This window comes from Balaenoptera acutorostrata, chromosome 16 (assembly GCF_949987535.1).
Source record: "Balaenoptera acutorostrata chromosome 16, mBalAcu1.1, whole genome shotgun sequence".
NCBI lineage: Eukaryota > Metazoa > Chordata > Mammalia > Artiodactyla > Balaenopteridae > Balaenoptera > Balaenoptera acutorostrata.
In genome coordinates, this window is record NC_080079.1 from 7,474,690 (window position 1) to 7,501,203 (window position 26,514).

Consider the following 26,514-nt stretch of genomic DNA (forward strand, 5'->3'; position numbering starts at 1 on the left):
ACCCAACAGCCATAAATAAATACACACACACATACATACATACATACATACTTTGGCTCAGGGATTCTAGTGGCATGGAATGTGGACCAGCCCTATGTTTAGTAAAATCCAGAGAAGAGACCATGTTGAGTGACCTGAACAAACAAAGGAGTGGAGCTTTTGAGCAATTTCAAGAAAAAGGAGAAATTCTAGAGGATGGGATCCACTCCTGTGGTACGACCTCAGTACAAAGTGTCTGCCTCTAACACCTAGGTACCAAGCCATAGGCACGCATTAGCTGGTTAACTATTTAAGTCCCGTGGTGTTAAGGGCACAAGCACACAAACCTTTGTGATCATTAAATATCCTCTGAAAGTCCTAAATCTTTGTGAAATTATGTATACATGATTAAGAATCAGTGAGACCCAAAAATATGCTGACCTTCCTCCCATAGAGAGATCACTGTTATCTATGTCATCTGCATCTAATGATATTTGCTCAGAAGGCCCCTTCCACGGAATGTGTGGACAAGCTAGACAAAATTAATTTGGTTAAAATAATAGTTAAAATAATAACAATTAAATAACACCTGTCATGGTGACCTTGGCCTTACTGGCACTAGGCCTTAATTAACTAAGGCAATTACCAGTACAACCAGTACATCCAACTTCATTCCACCAAACCTAGTCCTTAAAATATAACAAAAAATATAAAGTTTACATTTCAATAAGTCAACATGGTGTTAATTAGGAAAACTAGTAACAGCTACAATGCTAATGGTTTTTCTTTAAACCGCTGGATAATTAGTAATCCACTGATTCGAATGGAAGAAGATATATAGACACAAAATTAACTTACAGTGTGTCAAATCTCACACAAAATTGTAATGCTCCTTTTTAAAAATCTATCTTCTAGTCATTTCTGGAGGAATTCTACCTCTTTATATACTAGGGCTTTATCTGTAATTTCATCAACTTCCTCTGTACTCTCCAGTTCCTAGACAGTAACTAGAAAGGAAGGAGGAGTAACAGATAGATAGATACATAGATAGATACATAGATAGATAGACCCATCTTGAGCTACTGTAGAACCCATCTTAGCATGATTCCTTTACACAGTTTCAGAGACATCACAGGTCAATCACATACCCCAATTACAATCCCAGACAAAACTAATTTAACGTTAACAACCTATGACAAGTTACTGAAGGTCTACTACGCACTCAGAAACGTGGAGAGATATAACTACGTAGATAAAATACTGTCCCTGTACTCAGGACACCTGCAATTTAAGTAGATGAAAGATGACTACGGCTTTCTTAAACGTACATGGAAATGGGGAGATTACCTCCAAGACTGCATATCAAGCCAGCATTTAAAATATAATAAAACAACTTTCGCAAAAGCTGTGAACATGCTACTTCGTTCAGAATTTGATTTCTTTTATCATCTTATCTTTTCTCTCTTCACACTGAACAAATTAGTCCCAATTAACTATATCCACAGGAACCAACCGACAGTCACTACTAAACCTAGTCCAACTAAAGGCCACCTTTTTAACCAAACACTATGTTATCAATGTGACAGAGAAAGGAGGGGCAGAAATTTTTAAATAATCAGTGAGTTCTAATACAAAAGAAAGAAAACGATTTGAAAAGCAGGCACAAATGAATGAAATATTCCAAGGCAAAACCAACTCAGAGCTACTCTCTTGTCCAAAAACATCTTGTTACCAACGCCTCAACTCTGTTCAAATTTCTTTGTCATTTTCCCTAACATCTAATCCCCTAAACTTGGTTGAATTAAAACACTTATTTTATAAAAACAAATTATTTACAAGTGTTATTTATTAATAGTGTGAAGTCATTCAATTAGATTACTTTTCCCACAATTCCTACTGTAATGAATAACAGGAAAGTAGGGTGGGATTTTGTGAGTTGGATTTTCACTGCAGAGACAGGGGGAACAAGTAGGCAAAAGTTTAGCAAAGGGCAACCTGGGAAGGAATGCCAAAGACAGCAGCAGGTTGAAAGGACTGCTTACCCAACCATTAGAGATGGATGTATGTCCAGGCCAACTTTGTTACTTCACAACTCTGCCAGGGTCAGCCTTGTCCAACTAAGAAAAGAAAACAGCTAACACTTAAGCATTTACTGTATGCCAGGCACTGTTCTAAGCACTGTACCTATACATCAGGTAATCTAATCTTCAGAACCCTATGAAACAGGTACTACTACTATCTCCAATTTTAAAGACTGGAAACAGGAAAAGAGAAGTTGAGTAACTTGCCCAAAGTCACAAAGCTACTAAGTGGCAGAGCCAGGATCTGAACCTGGGCATTCTGGCTCCAAAGTCTGTACTAGACAGACAATGTAATAAAAATACATTTATACTGCAGCCCATAGTCACTTATTCCCACTATCCAGAATCTGGACAATTAATAAACTGCATGTAGTGCCTCACTAAATAGTCTTTCCTAGATAACCAATAACATACAATATCTAAACAAGCAAACTTAAAAAAATAAAAAACTTGTTAACACATTTTGCTCACATTTTAGCTTTTTAAAATTACACAGAATCTTCCCAAAGCTTATCTAGATTGAGAACTACTGCAAAATGCCTAAAAAGTTAAGTAAGCAGGACCTAAAAAGTTACTTATAAAACAAGATATACTAAAGTTTCCATGTAAAATTGAGTGGAAAAAAAAAAACCAATCTGAGGTATTTATCATGACTTTAGACTATAAAATGCCTTAAGTATTTTTTATTTTGGAGGCAATCCCTGGGGAAGAAAATATTATTAATAAAAGTCAGCCTGACTTCTCTTAAACCAATACACTAATCCAGATTACTAAAGAAACCACTGTACGTCAATTAAAATAATAAAGCCCTCCATTTGCATTGAGACAACTGAAAAAGGGAAAAGTCTCCCCAAATGCCAGGTGTGTATTAATCACACTACCTATACATGACCTTGTGTTAAAGAAAAGCAAAGAATGACTATCTGTGAGATAGTTAATAAATCATTTTTATCTCTAAGAGCCTCCATTTTCTCATCTGTGAAAAAATAAATGAGTTAAACAAAATGATCTCCAGAATCTCCACCCCATGCACTAAACTCTAACTTGCAAAGTCTCACATTCTTCTATGTAAAGACTCACTTTAGGGGGGACGATAAATTGGGAAGTTGGGATTTATATATAGATAGTAAGAACCTACTGTAGAGCACAGGGAACTCTACTCAGTACTCTTTAATGGCATATAGGGGAAAAGAATCTAAAAAAGAGTGGATATATGTATAATTGATTCACTTTGCTGTACACCTGAAACTAACACAACATTGCAAATCAACTATACTCCAATAAAAATTTTTAAAAACTCACTTTAAAATCTTGTTTATTCAATTTATTTTGCAAATACTCTACTTCCAAAGTTAATTAAAATATTTTTTAACTTTTCCCTGCTCCATCTGTGACAAGTGACAAGCTCAAATTTTAAAATATATACTTAATATTAAGTTAATGATCACTTAATGTATCGAAGCAGTAACAAAATCCTATTTCTAAAACAAAGCTATACCATACATCCATACATCATACCACCTATGAATTCTCTGTGCCAAATAATAGTAACAGTTATCAAACCTGAATGTGATCAAGCTTCTAGATCTAACTACCAGTTTACAGGATCACAGGGGATAGAGGAGAGAACTGATTTCCGTGGAGATGCAATCAGCACATTCCTATGGGTGTGTGTATGTTAAAACTTATATACATGTTAAAAACTAATTTGAACAGTGATTTGATATTAAGAAGTTATTAAAATGTTAAGGTGTGATTAACAGTATGGTACCTATTTTTCTAAAAGAGTACTTTTCCCTTAAGAGACACATACTGAATTATTTACAATGTTATAAGATGGCTTGAAATTACTTTAAAATAATCCACTGGGAAGAAGCAAGAAGAATATAAATGAAACAAGGCTGGCCATGAGTTGTTAACTGGGTGATGGATACATAAGAATTCATTCTCCTAGTCTCTCTATATGTATATATGTTTGAAATTTTTCATAATGAAAAGTTTTAAAAATCTATCAAGAAGGTAACATGCTATTATAGACTAATAATTAAGGCTTAGATTGCTAAGACTAGAAAAGGAGCAAGAAGCAGTATACTGTATATTGTTAACAGTGTTACTCAAAACTTGGTCCAGGGCCCTGTGATATTCTACAAACTGTTTACTAGCCTGTAGAGAAACTGAGAATAAGCATTTACAAACTTTTATAGCAATTTTACAGAATAATTTTATGATTGCTGAAACTACTAATAAAACATCTGAGCTTGTATTTAAGACGCAATGTTAAAACATTTGGAAAACGTATGAATATAGCTTCTTTTTACAACTCGCAGGTATGGTTCATTAAAGAGAAAAAATATATCAAAATATGAACCGAAGTTTCTTTCATGCTAAACTTGAAAATGAGTATCACACATCAGAAAACCAAGACAGACAAACTGAAATGATAAAAATCTGTCTTTTCAATGTCTCTCACGAACACAGAGGCAAAAGCTCTCAACAAAATATTAGCAAATCAAATCCAACGATATATAAAAAGAATTCTACACCACAACCAACTGGGGTTTATTCCAGATATGCAAGGCTAAGGCTAGATCAATGCTCAAAAATCAATTAACGTAACCCATCCTATCAACAGGCTAAAGAAGAAAAAAACAAACAAACAAAATCACATGATCACATGCATACATGCAGAAAAGGCATTTGACAAAATCCAACATGATTTTAAAGAAAAAAAATACCTCTCAGCAGGTTTCATGGGAACCTTCTCAATGTGATAAAGAGCATGTACAAAGAACCTACACCTAACTTAATGGTGAGAAACCAGAAACTTTCCAGCTGATATCATAATGAGGCAAGGATGTCCCCTCTCACTACTCCTTTTCCGTGTCAAACTGGAAATTCCTGCTAATACTGTAAAACAAGAAAAGGAAATAAAAAGAATACAGATTGGAAAGTAAGAAATAAAATTGTTTTTATTCGCATATGACACGATTGTCTGTGAAGAAAATCCAAAAGAATCGACAAAACTCCTACAGCTAATACAGGATTATAACAAGGTTGCAAGATACAGGTTAAGTAAGTAAACTGCTTTCCTATATACCAGCAATGAACAAATGGAATTTGAAATTTAAAACACATCGCCATGGGGCTTCCCTGGTGGCGCAGTGGTTGAGAATCTGCCTGCTAATGCAGGGGACACGGGTTCGAGCCCTGGCCTGGGAAGATCCCACATGCCGCAGAGCGGCTGGGCCCGTGAGCCACAACTGCTGAGCCTGCGCGTCTGGAGCCTGTGCTCCGCAACGAGAGAGGCCCGCGCATCGCGATGAAGAGTGGCCCCCGCTTGCCACAACTGGAGAAAGCCCTCGCACAGAAACGAAGACCCAACACAGCCAAAATCAATCAATCAATCAATCAATCAAACATACGCATCTGATTCAAGATCCTCATTAAAAAAAAAAAAAAAAAAAAAAAAAACACATCGCCATTTACGTTAGCACTCCCAAAACTGAATTACATAAGTATAAATCTAACAAAATATGTACAAGATCTATATCAGGAAAACTACAAAACTCTGATGAAAGAAATCCAAGAACTAAATAAATGGAGAGACACTTCACGTTCATGGATAAGAAGACTCAATACTGTCAAAATCTCAGTTCACGTTCATGGATAAGAAGACTCAATATTGTCAAAATCTCAGTTCTCCCCAGCTTGATCAAAAGATTCAATGAGACCCCAATCAAAATTCCAGCAAGTTTGTGGGTACTTACAAACTGATTCTAAAGTTTATATGGAGAAGCATAAATATCCAGAATAACCAACACAGTAAGAATAACCAACACAGTACTGAAGAAAAAAAACAAACAAACAAAAAAACAAAGTCAGAAGACTAACTACCCTGACTTCTACACTTACTATACAACTACAGTAATCAAAACACTGGCAAAAGAACGGACAAACAGATCAATGGAATAGAACAGAGAGCCCAGAAATAGACCCACATATATAGAGTCAACTGATATTTAACAAAGAAGTAAAGACAATACAAAGGAAAAAAGAAAGTCTTTTCAGGGGGCTTCCCTGGTGGTGCAGTGGTTGAGAATCTGCCTGCCAGTGCAGGGGACACGGGTTCGAGCCCTGGTCTGGGAAGATCCCACATGCCGCGGAGCAACTGGGCCCGTGAGCCACAACTACTGAGCCTGCACGTCTGGAGCTTGTGCTCCTCAACAAGAGAGGCCGCGACAGTGAGAGGCCCGCGCACCGCGATGAAGAGTGGCCCTGCTCGCCGCAACTAGAGAAAGCCCTCGCACAGAAACGAAGACCCAGCACAGCCAAAAATAATAAAATAAATAAATTAAAAAAAAAAAAAGAAAGTCTTTTCAAAAAATGGTGCTGAAACCACTGGACATCCACGTGCAAAAAAAACAAAAAACATAAAAAGGACTCTTAGACATAGACCTCATACCCTTCACAAAAATTAACTCAAAACGGATCATAGACCTAAATGTAAAATGCAGAATTATAAAATTCCTAGAAGATAACATAACAGGAAATCTAGATGACCTTGACTATGCCAATGACTTTTTAGGTAAAACACCAAAGACACAATCCATGAAAAATATACTTGATAAACTAGATTCGTTAAAATTAAAAAGTTCTGTTCTACAAAAGACATCGTCAAGAGAATGACGAGCCAAAAAAATAGGAGAAAATATTTACAAAAGACATATCTGATAAAGGACTGTTATCCTAACTATACAAAGAACTCTTGAAACTCAACAATTAAAAAAAATAATAAACAACCTAATTAAAACACGGGCAAAGACCTGAACAGACACTTCAAGGAAGATATACAGATGGCAAACAATACCTCATTAGAGAACTGCAAATTAAAACAGCAATGAGATACCACTATACACATATTAGATTGGCCGAAATCCAGAACACTGACAACACCAAATGCTGACAAAGATGTAGATCAACAAGACCTCTCATTCATTGCTGATAGGAATGCAAAGTGGTATAGCCAAGTTAGGAAGAGAGTTCGGCAGTTTCTTACAAAACTAAACATACTCTTACCATATGACCTAGCAATTGTGCATCTTGTATTTACTCAAAGGAGTTGAAATTTTATGTCCACACAAAAACCGGCACATGGATGCAGCTTTATTCATAACTGCCAAAACTTGCAAGCAACCAAAGTTCATTATAAGTGAATGGATAAATAAACTGTGGTACATCCAGACAAGAAAATATTATTCAGCACTAAAGAGAAACGAGCTAGCAAGCCATGAAGAGACATGGAGGAACCTTAAATGCATATTACTAAGTGAAAGAAGCCCATCTGAAATGGCTATATACTGTTTGATTCCAACTATATAACATTCTGAAAAAGGCAAAACTTTGGAGACAAAGATCAGTGGTTGCCAGGGGTTGGCGAGGGGGAGGGATGAATAGTCCGAACACAGAGGATTTTCAGGGCAGTGAAACTATTCTGTATGATACTATAACGGTAGATACATGTCATTATACATTTCTCAAAACCCATAAAGTGTACATACCAAGAGCGAACCTTAATGTAAACTATGGACTCTGGTTGATATTTATGTGTCATGGTAGATTCATCAACATAACAAATGTACCACTCAGTTGCAGGATGTTGATAGTGGGAGAGGTTATGCATGTGTGGAGGGAGGGGTATAAGAACTCTGTACTTTCTGCTCAATTTTGCTGTGAACCTAAACTGCTCTAAAAACTAAAGATTATTTTTAAAAATCTACTTCTTAATGTTTTTTAGTCACTAATATCCAGGAAACATTAAAAAAAAAATCAGTTCTCAAAGAATGATGGGAAGTTTTAAAAAAAGGACACAAGAACTTTTGGTGTGAACCTAAAACTGCTCTAAAAAATTAAAATCAAATCTGAAATATGTTCACACCTAACATTTTAAATTAAAAAAAGACGCAGAAATTAGCATGAAGGGCTCACACTGGCCAAATCTGGATCAACTCAAGCAACCACATAAATAATAACAGTAAAGGATTTTTAAAGCACTGACTAAAACAAATATACAAAAGTCTACACACAAACTAACAGATAAATAATGGAGGAGAAAGTTCTTCTTTACAATAGAAATCAAACTAATAAATGTGAAATGAATAACTAGATTAGAAATTCACCATTTGGCAATCTCTACAAGAGATTCAGAAAAGAATCATCAATAATGTTAAAACTAGTGGGTGAAAATTTGAGAATTAACAGGATATTTAAATAGTCTCCAAGTATCTCCCAACAATAACTGGTATGTTACAAAACGTGGTAGACACCTTAACCAAGTAATCAAAGTTAACCACACCAGTAATGACATCATTTGCCTCTTGATATGTTGTACTAAGAACAAAACATCACCTCTGTGGTATTCTTGCTAAAAAGTACATACTCTGACTCTGATCACGAGAAAATATCAGAAATGCCAATATTAAGAGACCGTCTACGAAATTACTAGTCCTATATTCTTCAAAAACATCAGTATCATGAAAAACAAGGACTTCTTTGTTCCAGTTAAAGGAACCTATAAAACACATGGCAATAGACTGCAACTCATGATCTGAGATTTTCTTTTGTCTTTATAAAGCATATTAATGGAACAACTAACAAAATTTAAATAAGATTTATAGAATCTTATAAGAATTAATCATGCAATGTTAATTTCCAGAGTTTGATACCTCTATTGCGGTTACATAAGAGAAAGACCTTGTTTTTAGGAAATACACACTGAAATATTTAGAGATTAAGGGGTATCAAGTCTACAATTTACCTTCAAACAGTTCTGGGGGAAAAATATATTTGTACTTATATATGTCCACATCACACAATAAACCTTATAATTTACAAAATACTTTCACATACATCATTATTCTGACAAAACAGGTACACAACAGTCCTTTTATATGAGAGTAAATGTGGCCTCCTATATCTAAAAATTTCTCAAGAATTGTCTGTTCTTTCTACCCCTACAACCAAGCCCTAGTTCATCGTTTCTCTCAAATATTTTATTTATTATTCTAACTGGTCTTCCAACCTTCATACTCCACATCTCTGCCAGAGTAATCTGTCAAAAAAAAAAAAAAAAAAATCTCGTGTTGCTATTCAGCAGCTTTAAAAATTTCAACACCCCAACACTAAAGTGAAAAATCCTAAACAGGACATAAAAGAACCTTCCAAGCACAAACACACGGGTGTGTCAAGAATATCCTACAACATTTCCCTTCAGTGATTTACTGCCTTTCACCAAAGCATTATTAAGGGGAAATCTACTTTATTTTACCATGGGAAGATCAGTTCCATCTCTTTTTATTTCATATAGAGAAAAATGTACTGCACTTTTTAGATGTGAGTTCATGTCCCTCTCCACCTCCTACTAAGTCAGGGATATTGGCCAAACCCTTAAGATCCAAGCCTCTTCATCTGAAAAAATTATGGTAATGCCTTACCTGTCCTTACACAGGGGTTAACACCAATAATGTCAAGATCCACATCCAATAATTAATATTATGAACAAATATCAGCGTGAAATAACACCACCTTAAATTTTATATGAAGCTTTAGGTCACAGAACACTTCTATTATTTCACTTCATCTTCGGAACCCTCAGGTACTTTCCTGTAAGGTACCCCAGAATCCTTCTGAGGTACAAGTATCTTCATTTTAATGACAAGGTATCTGTGGCTTCAGGAAAGGTGAAATGACTTGCCCACAGTTACAAAGCTTTAGGAAGTAAAGCCCAGATTCTGACTCCTGTTTTCTCTCACAAATGCACCACAGCCTTCCAGAATTACAAAAACATATTTCCCTAGAACAAAATGTGAATATTAGGTTACAAGATGGACTGACTGTATAGTTACTGTCTCTAGCTACAACAAGACATTGACACTACCTCCAAAACAAATCCCAAAATCTGAATTTTTCTCCAGATTACCCTACCATGCCCCTAGTCCAAGCCACCATCAACTCTCACATGGATTACTACATAACCTCCCCACTAATCTTGCTGCTTCTATTCTATCCACCATCCTCGCATGGAAGCCAGATGGATCCTTTAGAAACATAGACCAGGTCACAACACAAGGACTTAAAATCCTCTAGTGGCTTCCCAACCCACTCAGAATAAAATTAAAATTCCCCAGTCTTTCTTGCAAATCTTTACATAAAAGCAGATTTTGTTCTGTTCCTTTTACAAGCAAGCTCATTCTCACCATAAGAGTTTTGTATTAGAAATCTCCTCTGCCTAGAATTCTCTTTCCTCATATTTTCACATGGCCAGCTCTTGTCATCAAAAACTAGGTTTAAATATCACCTCCTCAGAAAGATTTTCCCTCACCAGACTGATGTCATTCTCCACCACATTACTCTGCTTTCATTATATTACCTGCAGAGCACTTATCACTACCTGGGTTTGGTTTGGGTTTTTTGTTCTTTGTTTTTATTTTTGTTTTTCCTTGTTTGCTCTCTCTCTACACTAGAATGTAAATACAAGTAAAAGAGACAGTCTTGTTTGTAGGGTTATCTCAACATCCAGTACAATTACTTTCTAAAATGCTTAACAGTGAACAAGTAGTTACTAAATGTTTTAACTTGGTAGTCTTTGTAACAGTATTTTATGTAATCTACTTTTTTGAAAATCCTAAACAACCTCAGATCACACAGCAGGTGCCCAACAATTATTAACTTAATTTGAATGAATTTCTATATAAACAAGGCCTTTGGATTTTAAGCTTAATACAACAAATATCCTCAAACATATCCCCCTACACACACACACACACACACACACACACACACACACACACACACACACACACACACAGAGACAGAGAACCCTTCCCTCTTCCCACCTGTAAAGATGATCCACACTGAAGAGGATCACTTCTCCTTTCTATTCCCCAGCTCCTTGACAATACTAGCTCAAAGGGAAAAGGAAGATCAGGGACTGCAGAAGGAATGAGGCATTCATATCCAGGTGCTATGAGAGCCATTCCAACCTCATCCACATGCTTTAGCCATACTGTACCCTCTACTGGTCCTTACATGTGGCATGTAATTTTCATGTCTCCATGCCTTCACTTATGATTGCTTCTGCACACAATGTTCTCTCACTCCCACCTCCCATTCTTACCTGGTTCTATATATACCTAGAAACCTGTTACTCCTTCTTCAAAGACTAGCTCAAATGTTCCCACTTCTGTAAAACCCTTCTTGACCCAATCCTAATCTTGTGCTAAATTAATTTAGTCACTTCTTTACCACTTCATAGTACTTAGTTTAGTGGAATAAGGTTTGTTTCTAATGACCAACTGTGAAAAATTCACGTTTATGTCTCTATGAACAGTGTTTGCTATACAACAGTTGCTCACTAATCATTTAGACAATAAAAAGCAATTCAATATTCTCCTGGTATCAAAGGATAGTATTCCAAAGATTAGTCTAAAGTTCTACAAATTCCTGTCGTTCCCCTCTTTAAACACAAACTTTAACTTCATTAAATACCAAAAAATGAAGTTAATTACCCACCCCAACCAGAAAAGGATTTAAAAGTGGTTTGTTAAAAATTACAGAAATGATAGGCCTCACGGCGAGGCCAAAAAAAAAAAAAAATTGCAGAAATGATGTCTTGCCTTCAAAATTCCAATCACAAGCGTACTGCTGCAACTTAATGATCAACACTCAGTAGAAATTCTTTTCTCCATCTGCAAAGTAAGGATAATTTCTTCATACATCCAGGGAATGCTGTCTTGCAATAATCAATTTATAGTTGAGAATAATTATGTTACTAAAGCTAACTAAATTTCAGCAAATGATGCTGGGACAACTAGACAGCCCTCTGCAAAAGAATAAATTTGGATCCCTATCTCATACTATATACAAAACTCAAAATTATCAAAGACCTAAATGTAAGAGCTAAAAACTGTAAAATTCTTAGAAATGCAAATCTTCTTGACCTTGGATTACACAATGGCTTCTTAGAGATGACACCAAAAGCAAAAGTGACAAAAGAAAACAAATAAATTGGACATCAAAATTAAAATCGTTTGCGTTTCAAAGGACACCATCAAGAAAGTAAAGAGATAAACTACAGAATAGGAGAAAGTATTTGCAAATTATTTGCAAGTCATCTGACTTGTATCCAGAATATATAAAAAACTCTCACAACTCAACAATAAAAAGACAAATAACCCAATTGAAAAATGGGCAAAGGATTGGAGTAGACACTCTCTAAAGATACACAAACGACCAATAAGCACATGAAAAGATAATACCACCAGCCATTAGGGAAATGCAAATAACAACTAGGAGATTCCACTTCACTAAGACAGCTATAGTAAAAAAAAGACAGACAATAACAAGTGTTGCTGAGGATGTAGAAAAATGGAACCCTCATACATTGCTGGTATAAATGCAAAAATGGTACAACCACTTCAGAAAACAGTCACAAAGTTCCTCAAAGGTTAAACACAGAGTTACCATATGACCCGGCAATTCCACTCCTAGGTATCAATATACACCCAAAAAAAAAGAAAACTTATGTCCACACACAACTTTGTACACAAATGTTCATAGCACCATATTTCATAAAAGCCAAAAAGTGGAAACTACTTAAATGCCCATCAATCAATGAATAGATAAATATAAACAAAATGTGGTATGTACCCATACATGGAATATTAGTTTTTCAGCCATAAAAAGGAATGAAGTACTGATACATGCTACAAGATGGATAAACCTTGAAAACGATAAGTGAACAAAGCCAGACACCAAAGGTCATATACAGAAAGTTCCAAAAAGCAAAACTTGAATTTACACGCACTGACAACTATTTATACAGCATTTATATTATATTAGGTATTATAAGTAATCTAGATATGATTTAAAGTATACAGGAGGTTGTGCGTAGGTTATACGCAAATACTTTGCCATTTTATGTAAGGGAATTGAGTATCCCTGGATTTGGGGATCCAAGAGGGATCCTGGAACCAATCCCCCACAGATACCAAAGGATGACTATATTGTATGATTCCATTTATATGAAATGTACAGAACAGGTAAATCCATAAAGACAGAAGTAGATTACTGGTTGCCAGGAAGTGGGGCAAAGAGGGAATGACTGCTAGTGAGTACAAGGTCTCTTTTGGGGGTGATGAACATGTTCTGAATAGTGATGGTTACATAACTTTGTAAATACACTAAAAACCAATGAATTCCACACATTAAAAGGGTGAATTTTTTGTTTTATGAAATAAACCTCAATTAAGCTGTTATTGTTAAAAATTAAAGACAGAAATATATGCAACTGATTTCCAACAATGCCTCATCCACTCGAATATTTTTTATTTATGTAAATTCAATCCACATAAAAATCTGACTTGCCAAACAGTACAAAATCAAAAGCCAAAAGTGTGTTGTGCTGGCTGAGAGGGGGTAGGGCAATTTTCCCTCAATAAATAAACTATAAAAAAAAAGTAAATTAGTTTTTTCATTACTAAAAAGTTCAATTCACTAGGCACCTGAAAAATTAATTTTATGTTCCTGACCAACCTCCAATTTAAAATTCAAACTAATGACTCTTCTCAAAAATTTAATCTTAACCAAAATACCACCCTCCCAGAGAGCAAAGAATGCTTACTGATCCAGATTTCTCAAGTGGTGAAATTACTGATGTAATTCTGTGAAAGTCCCTTCTACAAATGCAAGTAGCCTAAGTAAAGATGCTTAGTATTTCTGGAAAATTAACAGATTAATTTTAGCTTCAATTATGCTAAAAAGGTTTCTGAAGCTTAAAAAAAAAGTTTTTATGTAAACTAGTTTCTAAAAACCAGTCAATTTCAGGGGAAAAAAAAATATTTTGATGAACTGGAGGAAGAACACAAGTTTCCACAAAGATGCAGTGGATAAATCAAGATGAGTTACTGCTAGGAGACTATGTATCCGTAAAACATCAGGCCTCCCACTCACACATACAACACAACAGGAATATACACACCTGTTTTTCAACTACATCAGCAACCACCCATGTGCTACATAATTACACGTAATTATCCTTGGGATACAAAAATACTATGGATGGGCTTGTTTGTGTTTCTTCCAACATTGTTGACAGGTAGCAGTGAATCACACATTCTCCTGAGTCTCATCTGCCTCATGATCAATGACACATGCTGCCAACATGTGAGGTTAAGGATGCAAACTGAGACTGCAGATTACTGTCTCCTGCCCATGATGCTAAATGTTACCTATGTATAAATATGGAATGACAACACTTAGTGTCACTGGTGCCAAACTCAAACCAAAGTAATCGCCCCAAACTCAAATCTGAAGTAAACTACAGACCTGTAGTACTTATACCATTATCAAAATGTTGAGGGGGCTTCCCTGGTGGCGCAGTGGTTGAGAATCTGCCTGCTGATGCGGGAGACACGGGTTCGAGCCCTGGTCTGGGAGGATCCCACATGCCGCGGAGCGGCTGGGCCCGTGAGCCACGGCTGCTGAGCCTGCGCTTCTGGAGCCTGTGCCCCGCGACGGGAGGGGCCGCGATAGTGAAAGGCCCGCGCACCGCGATGAAGAGCGGTCCCCGCACCGCGATGAAGAGTGGCCCCCACTTGCCGCAACTGGAGAGAGCCCTCGCACGAACCAAAGACCCAGCACAGCCAAAAATAAATAAATAAATAAATAAATAAATAAATAAAAATTAAAAAAAAAAAAAATGTTGAGCATCCTCTACAGAAAGAGAACCATGCTGATAATAGATATAAACATACTGGCCAAAAAAAACTTTTTAGAGACAGTCATGGTTTCAAATATTTTGTCTCGTTAAATCATCAAAGCCCGGGCTTCCCTGGCGGCGCAGTGGTTAAGAATCCGCCTGCCAATGCAGGGGACACGGGTTTGAGCCCTGGTCCGGGAAGATCCCACATGCCACGGAGCAACTAAGCCCGTGCGCCACAACTACTGAGCCTGCGCTCTAGAGTCCACGAGCCACAACTACTAAGCCCACGTGCTACAACTACTGAAGCCCGCGCGCCTAGAGCCCATGCTCCACAACAAGAGAAGCCACCGCGATGAGAAGCCCGCGCACCGCAACAAAGAGTAGCCCCCGCTCGCCACAACTAGAAAGCCTGGGCACAGCAACGAAGACCCAACGCAGCCAAAAATAAATAAATAAAATAAATTTTTTAAAAAACCCATCAAAGTCCAACTTTGAAATCAGCAACTCCAATACTTAGAAGAGTACAAACTTCATATTCTAGAACACCTCTATAACCAAAATACTTTGTCAATGTATTCACATTTTCAGTGCTTAATATATGGTCTCCACAGATATAGGGTTTAGGGTTCATACCCCCTCCTCAAAGGTCTTAAAAATCTAATTGGGAAGCCGAATAAAAACATAAAAAGATAAACTGAAATCCAGGCTAGCATATGCTAAGAAAAAAAAAAAGAAGAAGAAAACAGTCCCACACAGGAAAGGTATGAATAGATCTCTTGGGGTTGAACTAGTCAAAAAGGCTTCTCAAGAGAGAGGTCTGGGACTCAACTGGGCCTAGAGTAAAGGGAGTATCCGTGAATACAAGCAGAAAAGAGTTTCAAACAGAAAGAAAGGCACAAAGAAAGGCACAAAGAAAGGCCAAGAGGAGGGACTTCACAGGAACAACAAACAAGTTAGTCTGGCTGGACCTAAAGATTCACAAAGGGAAGAAATGAGTTAAGACTGAAGAATGGATCAGGGCCAGATAACAGAGAAACCTGAAAACCACACCAAGGAGCTTAAACCTTACTTTGCATGTAACAAGGAGAGTTCCGGAACTTTTTATGTTGTGATGTGAGAAGGTGAGTGTTAAAATGTGCAAGATATTATTTACCCAAGGCATTAACAGAGCACAAATATTCCAGGTGAAACACATCACTGGGAGAAAACGTATTCAAAGCCCAGGTGCAAAGGCTTATTATTGGGGAAGGTGGGAAGTGAGCAGCAATGCTCAAATAATAACACTGAACCAAGTTAAATAAAAAGCTACAGTGGTCTACTTTTGCACCTCCCATTTATTTAAAGCCTCCATCTACTATAAAAGCGATATAAGGGGACTTCCCTGGTGGTCCAGTGGTTAAGATTCCGTGCTCCCAATGTAGGGGGCCAGGGTTCGATCCCTGGTCAGGGAACTAGATCCCGCATGCTGCGACTAAGACCTGGTGCAGCCAAGTAAATAAATAAATAAATAAATAATTAAAAAAAAAAAAAAAAAAGCGATATAAGTATAAAGCACATTGAAGAGCTCTCACTGTATCAGTTACACACAGGAGGCAATTTACCGCAAATATCCTACATCTGGATCATGAGTTCCAAAACTACGCTAATCCTCAGACTTTAAATGCAATATGCCAAACCCTTATCAGCATACAGAGCTGGATCAAGGCCATAAGCTACCATGAATGAGTTCACCATACTAACCCAAGCACATTTCAAGAGTAAATAAATGTGTGTCTCAATTTTCTGAAGCATTAACAAAAAGTGTTGAAACATCAACAGAAATAAAAATCCCTCATGACATTCAAATAATATCCTCCCCAAAGATTAAAATGTGCCATTACTGTCCTCTCAGTCCCCCTGACAGCCTGTAAAAACAATGTTATGAAACTTTAGTATAAGAAGGTGACTGCATATCATAAGACCCAAAAATCAAGAGGGAAACAGGATTCTAGATTGCTTTACAATTGCCTCATTTAATTAATATTAATAACCAGGAGGAGAGATCCAGCTTAATTTTTCACAAACCTAGTTTAATGACTTTCCTAAGGCCCCTGGCACAAGCCAAGATCAATATTCCTTATGGTTTCCCCTGGCTTATGGTTTGAATACTGAGTCATCCACGTTTGATCAAAACATGGGTACCCTTGAGGTCGCACAAGTGATAAAGAAATCAACTAAAAAAAGAGACTTCAGATAGAAAAAACACTCATAACATTTCCAAGAGTAAAGATTTCTTTTCAACTGTACATTAAATTTATTGACAACAACATAACAGATCATACGGTGAGCAAACAGACCAAAATATTGGATAGAGGGGACGGCGTTTAACCTGATAGCCTACGGAGTTATGGAATCAATTGACTGAAGTACCAAATTCTCAGCCAGAGTTTCAAAACACCAGTGTTATCTCAAAGATAATGGGCCGGTTCAAACTTCCAGGCTGAACCTAAACTGCTGGTCCCTTGTGCTTAACGCAAGTATTCATTACAGTCCTTTTGTCTGTGAAACGACCCACACCAAACCACAGCGGAGAAAATAATAGAGAGTTGCACGGAACCATCGTTATCGCGAGCGAGAGGGCTAGACGATCTTGCCACGAGTTCCAGCTCCTCCTCCCCAGCCCACCCCCGTCGCCCCCCATCTTTACTTTCTTAGAAAAGGCAACAAGGGAAGGCCACCGCGGGAGGCGAAGAGGAAGCGGCCAAGGGACCGAAGTTTGGGGACCAGCACCAACTTGTGGCGATGGACCCAAGTATTTAGGGCCTACCGCAGAGCGCGAGCGAAACCCCACTCCCCAGCCCGGAGGTGGCAGGAAAAGAAGTCGGGGGGAAGGGGAGTCATCTGGCGGAAGAGAGGTGGCAGGGCAGGCGGCGCGTCCAGCCGCGGCTGATCCGTGGTCGGTAAACAAGCCGAGCGGACCCACCCTCCCACAGCCCCGGGCCTGTCCCCTCATCGGGAAAGCCCAAGATGGAAGCGCGGCGGGGCCAGACCTTGCCGCCTCCCTTCTCCTCGCCTGCGACGCCTCCCCGGGGGTCGCTGGCGGACGGCCCGGGAGACCCAGCGGCCTGGGCACCATCAGGGAGCGAGGGGCCCGGGCAGGCCGCGGCGGAGCCGCGAGGGGCCTGCAGCGGGGCGCCCTCCCGGGGCCCAGTTACCTGGCGGCGGCGGTGGCTCTTCCTCCAGCTCCTGCTCCTCCTCCCAGTCCGACGCTCGGCGCCCGGCGGCCGCGGCGGCGGCGGCGACTCCCCGAGCAGCCCGCGGCGACGAGCCGAGCCCGGCCCCGCTCCGCCTCCCTCCGCACCGCCGCCCGCCCCGCTGCTGCCGCCTCCGCCCTCTCCCCCAAGTCAGGACATGGTCACCGCGGGCCCGCGCGCGACTCCCGCTGCCGGAGGCGGGGGCAGAGGGGCGGAGAGCAGGCACGGAGGCGGGGGGACGCAGGGGGGAGGGGGGAGAGAGGAGAGGGGGACGGCCTCGGGCGCAGCGGGCTCCTAATGGCGGCGGTGAGGGGCCCCGGAGCCAAAAAAAAACCCCACGGCAAGCAGCACAACGTCAAGGCCGGACCCCGCCGCTCGTCGCCCTGTCATTGGCCCCGAGGCCGCCAGCGGCGCAGCCAATGGTCGGCCGCCTCTTTCCGGGCGCAGGAGGCGGGCCGCGGAAAGGGGACGTCACGCCGGCGCCGGGCCCCGATTGTGAGGCGGCGGCGCGCGCCGGCCCCCGGGTCCCGCCCCCTGTGCGGCGGCCGGTTGGCTGGGGCTGCGGAACTTCGGCGACGTGCGGGGCACGCCGGGAGGCGACGGCGCGGCGTGTGCGGGGCACGGGGACGCAGCCGGGGCGGCTCGGAGGGCGTTCTTGCTGCTGCACAGCTGCTAGTGCCCGATCTCTGCTGCTCTTACAGCGGACTTCTAAGTCAACCCCCAAGTCTCACCAAGTGAACTACTTAGTGACAGATTGTGCATCACTTTTTCTTATACAGCTTCAAACTCTTGATAAGACACCAGGGAAGATAAATGTTTAGGTTAGATAATTTCATTTTCATATATCTTTTTTTTACAATGTCTGTTTATTCCTGTCTTCGAGGCAGCTATCCATTTATATTTGTGAATGTGTAAATTCATAATGTATGTATTACCTAAGTACATGCATATATTCATGATGAAAAGCCATAGAGTTGTATGCCAATTATATCTCAAAATTAATTTTTAAAAAAAGCCATGGATACTTCGCTTTTCGCTCTCTTTTACTACTTCCTAGCTCTAGTATTGGGTAAACCTAATTTTCTAATGGTTTGCTTTTACTGTAAATTGTAACTGTAAGGGAGAGATTAAATTATAGCCATGGGGGAAAAAAAAAACTGCCGGGAGAATTACATGAAACAAAGTTCTAAAGAGAATATGTTATATGGTGATGTTTCATATATTTCTTTTTTTAATATAAATATAGCCAAATAGTCTAAGTCATTTACCCAATTACTAAAACCCCATGAGTATGTCATATTTTTCCGGCTGGAGAGCTTTGCTTTTCTCAATGAGGCTTTGCCTTGCATTTTTCATACTTCAAATTTTATTTCAAGAATTCGAATGAGCGTAAAAACACAGAGAGTCTTTAAAAGTTGTAAACCTTTTAGCACTGTCAAAAAGCACTGAGGCGTCTGAAGTTTCGGACGCTTCAGCTTCAACAGAAAGAATGTATTATTCAGAGTTTAACTGGATTTTTAAAACTCGGATGGTGACTTCATTTAGTAAAACTATGCCTGGTATTCTCATAGCTTCACTATGGCCACTGAAGAGAAATACCTTATATAGCTTTCTCTCATCAACAACCTCTTTCCTAATCAGTGGTATATTTTACCCTTGCAACCATTCCTGTGATGTAGAGATTTTTAATAACCACCATCTTCCCAGAGCAACATTATTTGCTCAAGGACTCATCAATAGAGTTTAAACTGCAACAGTCATTTGCCTACAAAACTTAACACACATTCTCGAACATATAATTAACACAATTGTAGATAAAATTAAACCACGTTATTATGTAAGAACAAATGGTTCCACCAACATTTCACTTTGAAAATACTTTAAGAGCCTCTGAGAACCTCCAGTTTGCCCTTCCTGAAGCTCACCAGCAAGTTACCAAGAACCACAGAATTAGGTGTTTTTGTTTAGTTCGAGTTGTAATTCATTTTGTTAAGGAAAGGGGATATTGTTTAAGTAAGCTTATTAATTCTTCATGAAGTTTAGCAAACTTAAAGTCCATGTGTCAAGGAATAACAAGCACACAAAGATGAGTAAGACACATTCTGTGTTTGCGGGAACTACAGCATAGGAAAGAAGACAAGACAAAAATAACCATAATTACAATAGGAGGTAGAATGTGCTGAGTAAATTCAAACGAAAACCATCTTGTAATTGAGAGGAAGAGCAAATCCAAAAATGACTCTATGTTAAAGCTGAAAAGGCACTTGTTACCAAGCCAGTGGTTCTCAGCCCTGGCTACACATGAGGAGCTTTTCAAAATATACCTATCTGGGCCCTACCCAGACCTACTGAAACCATCCCCAGGAGGAGAGTTTGCATTGGCTATGTTTTAAACACACTCCCCAGGTGATTGTAATGTGCAGCCAGATACTGACATTGTCCCAGCCCCGCAGTTTGCAGCTGTGGAAACTAATGCCTAGAGATTTTAAGTGACTTACCAAAAGCCAGGCCATCTAGGTCTAAAATTAGAACACAAAGCTCTTGATTCCCCAGTCAAATCTCCTTCCCAATGCACCACATTTAAGTAAAAAGGATGTCAGCAAATGCAGCAGACAGCACTGTCACAAAGAAGGATCTAATTCGTGCTGTTTGGCACAGAGATTAAATTATCATCCTCCTTACATATATTTCTGAGAAATATTTCATTTGGGAAAAAAGTATCCACTGTTGCAAAAAAAAAAAGTGTTCTTTTTCTTACAACCCTTTTACTAAAGTGTAGGGACATTATAGTTTTGTTGACGACTAGTTTGTTTGGAGTTTTATTTCAGGTGTTTTTCAAACTACCTAGAGAAGATAAAATTCCATTTTACTTTTCCTGCCTTGCTGTGAAGGTCTTGAATGCCAAACTGTGGCTCTGTACTTAATTCCTTCACTAGTAGAAAGCCATGGAAAGGTTCTGAGCAGGCAAGTGCCAGTACTTACACCTTAACCTGGGATACCTGTGGGACAAACCAGGGTAGAACTAGAATCAAGGAAAGAGAAACCAATTAAGAGTCAAGAACCCAAAACCAAAGTAGCTGTGGGAATGGAAAGGAGGGTTCAGAAGTGAAATAGGGTGACTGTAGAACTTCAGGGTTTTCCAGTGTCTGAATCTGGGGCAGAGGAAAGAATTGAAAGAATCAAAGCACAGGAGAGGAACTAAATAAGAGGTGATGTTGACCACTGGATGAGGTATGTTGAGATGCTGGGCTCAGGAGGAGATGTGCAGTAAGCAGGGGGAAATGCTAAAAATTTGATAGGCTGGACCTGGAGATAAACATCAGAGAGTTATCTATGTAGAAATTGCCACTGAAGCCACAGGAGTGGGATAGAAAAAGAGAAACTCCCAAAGGAAGAGAAAAAGATCAGTCAGAAAGCCAGGAGATGAAAAGGTGTTCTGGAAGCCAAGGGGGAGGTGAGCCTCAAGAACATGGTAACAAACAGTGTCAGATTCCACAGACTTAGGAATTAGAACAGAGAAAAGGTCGCTGGATTTGACAAACAAGAGTCTTAGGGACCTTCCAGAGAACAGGTTTCAGTAGGATGGTGGAGACAGAAGCCAGATTCCAAAAGCTGAAGGCATGTGTGGGCATTGAAGCAGTGATTACAGACCAGTCCAAGACATTTGGCAATGAAGGGAAGGCAGGAGATATAAGAATAGACACAGGGAGTAACAAGAATGAGGGAAAGGTTTTGTTTTCTTTTACATACTTTTTAAAATGAGCATATCTGAGCACTTTTATAAACAGAGGAGAGAGGATGGAGAGGGGAAAAAATAAAGGATTGAAATCCAGGAGGAAGGTAATCCAGAGCAGACTGATGGCGTCTTAGCTAGCTAAGGGAATGGGGAGGGGGCTATTTCTTTCCCAGAAACAGGAAAAGAGGAAGATGTGAAAAATAGAGTTGCAGAGAAATTCTGATGGGAGAACAGGTGATGGAGTGGACTTCATACCCTTTCTCCTCCTGGGGGAGTCAAGTGCAGGTCACCTGCTAAGGGCTGGGCTGGGAGCTGGAGGATAACAGAGGGACTTTGGGACAAAGTTTGCGGGGAAGCAAACCAAGAAGAGTGAAGAAAGAAAAGCAAAAGGAGTCACTTTTTCCAACGTGGTTCAGCAACCCAGAGTCAGGCGTGGAACAGTGGGGCCAGATGGCAGAGGCAACCTAGAGGCGGACATTTCCAAATCAGGGAAGTTAAAGGCATTTAGCTGAAGGAAATGACAACAGGTCCAGCTTGCCCAGGGACTGCTGGGGGAATCTGTGCTTTTATGAAGCAAGTTGTACAAAATTGGTGAGCTTCCCTCAAAAGAAAGGCTAGAAACTTCAGTTGTTACGAGAACAAATTCTCAGCTGTATTGCAGAAAATGTCAGTTCTATAAACGACAAAATATCTTCCACTTACTGTACATGATTATACATGATTCCTCAGTGGAAAAACCTCTTTGCAGCAGAAAATGCAATATGATAATGTTGCAGGCTTCCCTGGTTGGCAGTGGTTAAGAATCCACCTGCCAATGCAGGGGACACAGGTTCGAGGCCTGGTCCGGGAAGATCCCACATACCACGGAGCAAGTAAGCCCGTGTGCCACAACTACTGAGCCTGCGCTCTAGAGCCCGCGAGCCACAACTACTGAGCCCACACGCCTAGAGCCTGTGATCTGCAACAAGAGAAGCCACCGCAGTGAGAAGCCCGCACACCGCAACGAAAAGTAGCCCCCGCTCGCCGCAACTAGAGAAAGCCCGCGCACAGTAATGAAGACCCAGCACAGCCAAAAAAAAAAAAAAATGATAATGTTGCCTGATCTATTCTCGTGCCATAAATGCCACTGTTTTGTGGAATATAGGATCCTCCTGTGACCCCCCCTTGAGGCCAACCCAACCGCAAAACTGCCTGGGACAAAATCTCTCACGAAAGGGCAAAGTATGGGTGTTAAGGCATCAGACAGAATACAGCTTGCTTGACTTACCCAAGTCCTGGTCTGTTCTAGGACAGTCTTGCCTGGATGGGTAGGAATTTATGCTCATAGTAACAAGATCATATAGATTAAGACATTGTCACAAAACTTCAACAAGATATCCCTATAAAGTAGACTTGCTGAGTTATGAGAGAATTGTTGAAATTCTACTGAGTCTTTTTAAGAAGTTTGGAGACAACAACTATCTGAAATAACCTCATCTGTGTTATTCTCTGGACCCAGACAAGTTTTGTAAGAGGCAACAATATGAGGTGGAAACGACATGGACTTTGGAGTCAAACAGACCTGAGTTTAAATTCTGCTCTGCCGCATAGCTATCCTCTGAGTCCCAGTTTCCTCGTCTGAGAAAGGTAATATTTCCTGGCAGTTAACTGAAGATTCACTGAGATAAGAGGTGATGAGCCCTGGCAATAATCATAAATTGGTTTCCTTGCTTTGCGTTTCACTTAATTCAGATGTTTATTGAGGAATTATTCTATGTCAGACACTGTGCTAAGTGCTGGCTGTGCAGGGACAAAAAAAAAAGCCTGTCTCTGCATCAAGGGGCTTGCAGTCTAGTGGGGGACAGTACCTAATCTGGGGTCTCCATACCCTCTAGGGGTCTGTGAACTCAGATAGGAAAAAATACATCTTTATTTCCACTAACTTTTAACTGCAATGTAGCATTTACATCAATTATCAACACAGTCAACAAACCACAGAAGTATTAACAGACCTGGTGGCTTTGACAGCCAAAGAAATCACAGATTTCTTAGAACACATTGCAGTTGTAGCTATCTCAAAATACGGCTTATCTTCATCATGACTACAAAATCATTGTGGCCATTAGACCTGCCACTAACTTGTTATTTCATGTGTTATTTTGAAAGTACTTAAATGAATATTATAGATTTTTAAATACTTTGAGAACTATATTTCAATTTAATTGGTGTCCTTATAATCTCATTCATTTTATGCACTTAAAAAATTATTCCAAAGCAACCACAACACACACATACACACAAAGATTGAGACCCTAATCTAATTAGTGGAAGGTTGAATTTTGTTCATTTCTCAGGACAAAAAGGCAAATTTCATGTAAGAAAATCAGATTACTAATGTTGCAATACAGAGCACAGGGTAGCAAGTGATGCAATTCCCTTGGAAAGTAGGAATGGGAAATAAGGGTGCGTTTTACAGGTAAATATGATTAGCTGAGCAAGGAGAGAAGAAAAAAAGAGGCAGGAGGTAGCGGGAAAGATGGGTGACTCAGTGAGACAGAAAATGTCTCAACTAGGAAACCCTGAAAAAGTGAAAAGCAGGGCTGATACCCAGTCAACCCCAAATATTCTTTAAGCCTAACCCCATGTGAACAACCTCAAAAGGGATATTTACCCCATTTATTGTTTTTAATAAATACACCTCTTCCCATTTCAGTGCTGACAAGGTGACACCTCCACTACTACCCCCAACACACACACATACACAAACTCTCACACACAGGAAAAAAAACAGTCTGACCTAAATTCTTATACTTTACTACATGTCTTATTATATAATGCTCATGGAATTGAAAATATTCTGCCTTTTTGCCAAGCAGTAAAATGATAAATAACCCACAAAGTTAGGAAAGCCACAATACTTTTCATTCCTTTCCTTCCAGTCATTTCAGAGACACATAGTCTAAAAATATTTCAGAATATTTGAAAGTATTCATGTCATTCAGGTATTTCTCAAGTTAGAGTGATTCACACAAATGATCTCATTTGCTTCAAAAACAATATGTAAATTCTAACTGTGGACCAAAGACAGTAATCTGTGTGGTAGCTTCATACCTGGGATGAAACCATTAAGTTCACAATATTTTGTTACCTTCAATGTGGAAGATTTATAGTAGCTATAAATTTATTTTTTAATTTTAATTTAATTTAATTTAATTTTTATTTATTTATTTTTGGCTGCATAGGGTCTGCGTTGCTGCGCACGGGCTTTCTCTAGTTGCGGTGAGCAGGGGCTACTCTATGTTGCAGTGTGCGGGCTTCTCATTGCGGTGGCTTCTCTTGTGGCAGAGCACGGGCTCCAGGTGCGCGGGCTCAGCAGTTGTGGCTCGCGGGCTCTAGAGCGCAGGCTCAGTAGTTGTGGTGCACGGGCTTAGTTGCTCCATGGCATGTGAGATCTTCCCAGACCAGGGATCAAACCCGTGTCCCCTGTATTGGCAGGCGGATTCTTAACCACTGCGCCACCAGGGACGTCCCGAGCTATAAATTTAAAACATGCAAACTAAATGTTAAGAGAGGGCTGATCAGACAGAAATGTAGTTTTATGACCAATACAGAATTATTTAGTTGTTCCACATAAGGAGTAAAGCATGAATTGTGTAACTAATGGACTCATTAGCTTCCAGGATTCATACATTACCTGGAGCTTTAACAGTTTTAGCAATGAACAGAAGGTACCACCTCTGTGTTTTAGATATTCTGACTGTGTGATTCACTAGTGTATCCTAAGCACTTAGAATGTCCCTTGACACATACAGGTGCTCAATAAATATTTATTGAATGAATTAATTAACTTAGCTTTCTTGATTTTATACTTCAGGATCTTTTCAATCATCATTATTCTAGTTCAATAACCTAATGCATTTAAATTTTGTTCAAGAACTTAGAATAGTTTGATACTTCCTTTTGATTCTTTTTCTTTTGGTTTGTAATTTATATATCTTGTGAAGAATTTTAAATGTCAAGTGTTATAAATGAATGCTGATGAAAATCATATCTAACACATTAACTTTTGCATTTAGCAATCTTTAAAAAGAAAATAAGATGTATTTTATGAAATTTTTCCAAGGATTGATGGACTTCAGAAGATCCATGCATGCCTTGAAATTGTAAAAGAAAATCCTCTGATGGCTTGTACTTTTCTGGAGAGAGGGTCTGTAGATTTCATCAAGTCTCTAAAGGCATTAATCACCCAAAAAAGGTTAAAAACCACTGTTTTAGACTACATATTTTTAGGCAACAACAGTAATTTCTGTTTTTAGAATCTTTAAATTTTCAAAGCACTTTACTATCCTCTATCTCATTGTATTCTTATCAGTTTTGTCAGGTAGGTGTTACCTCCAATGATTGAAGGGAAAGCCAAGGGACAGAGAAGTTACAGGACTTTCTTTTTAGGAATCAGGACACAGGCTCTCAATGTCCATGTAACCCAGTGACCCTTTCCCCAGGTTTTTTCATCTATCTATCTGGGACCCAGAATACACACAACTTACAGATGTTTCTATAAAAAGATGTGTGGAATAAGCCTAAATATCAATGCCTTCTCTAATTTTATGATTTGTTTTTTCAAGAAGTAGTCCTTGCTAATAGAATTTATCAGAAGACCACAATTTACTGACCTCATCACACTTGCGAAATAAGTCATCCATCCCAATTATGGGGAAAAAGAGAAATGGCGTAAGTAACCAACTTGAA

The 26,514-nt window shown here is 39.4% G+C and overlaps 1 protein-coding gene across 3 annotated transcripts in view; it reads right to left on the minus strand.

Moving 5' to 3' along the window:
* The window catches only part of ZRANB1 (zinc finger RANBP2-type containing 1), a 70,639-nt gene extending 52,251 nt beyond the window's left edge, over positions 1-18,388 (minus strand). For all 3 annotated transcript variants that reach the window (XM_057530388.1, XM_057530386.1, XM_057530387.1), the window contains exon 1: positions 18,012-18,388. The gene's annotated coding sequence lies outside the window, so the exon portion shown is untranslated. The remainder of the gene's footprint in view (positions 1-18,011) is intronic.
* Positions 18,389-26,514: the final 8,126 nt, after the last annotated feature.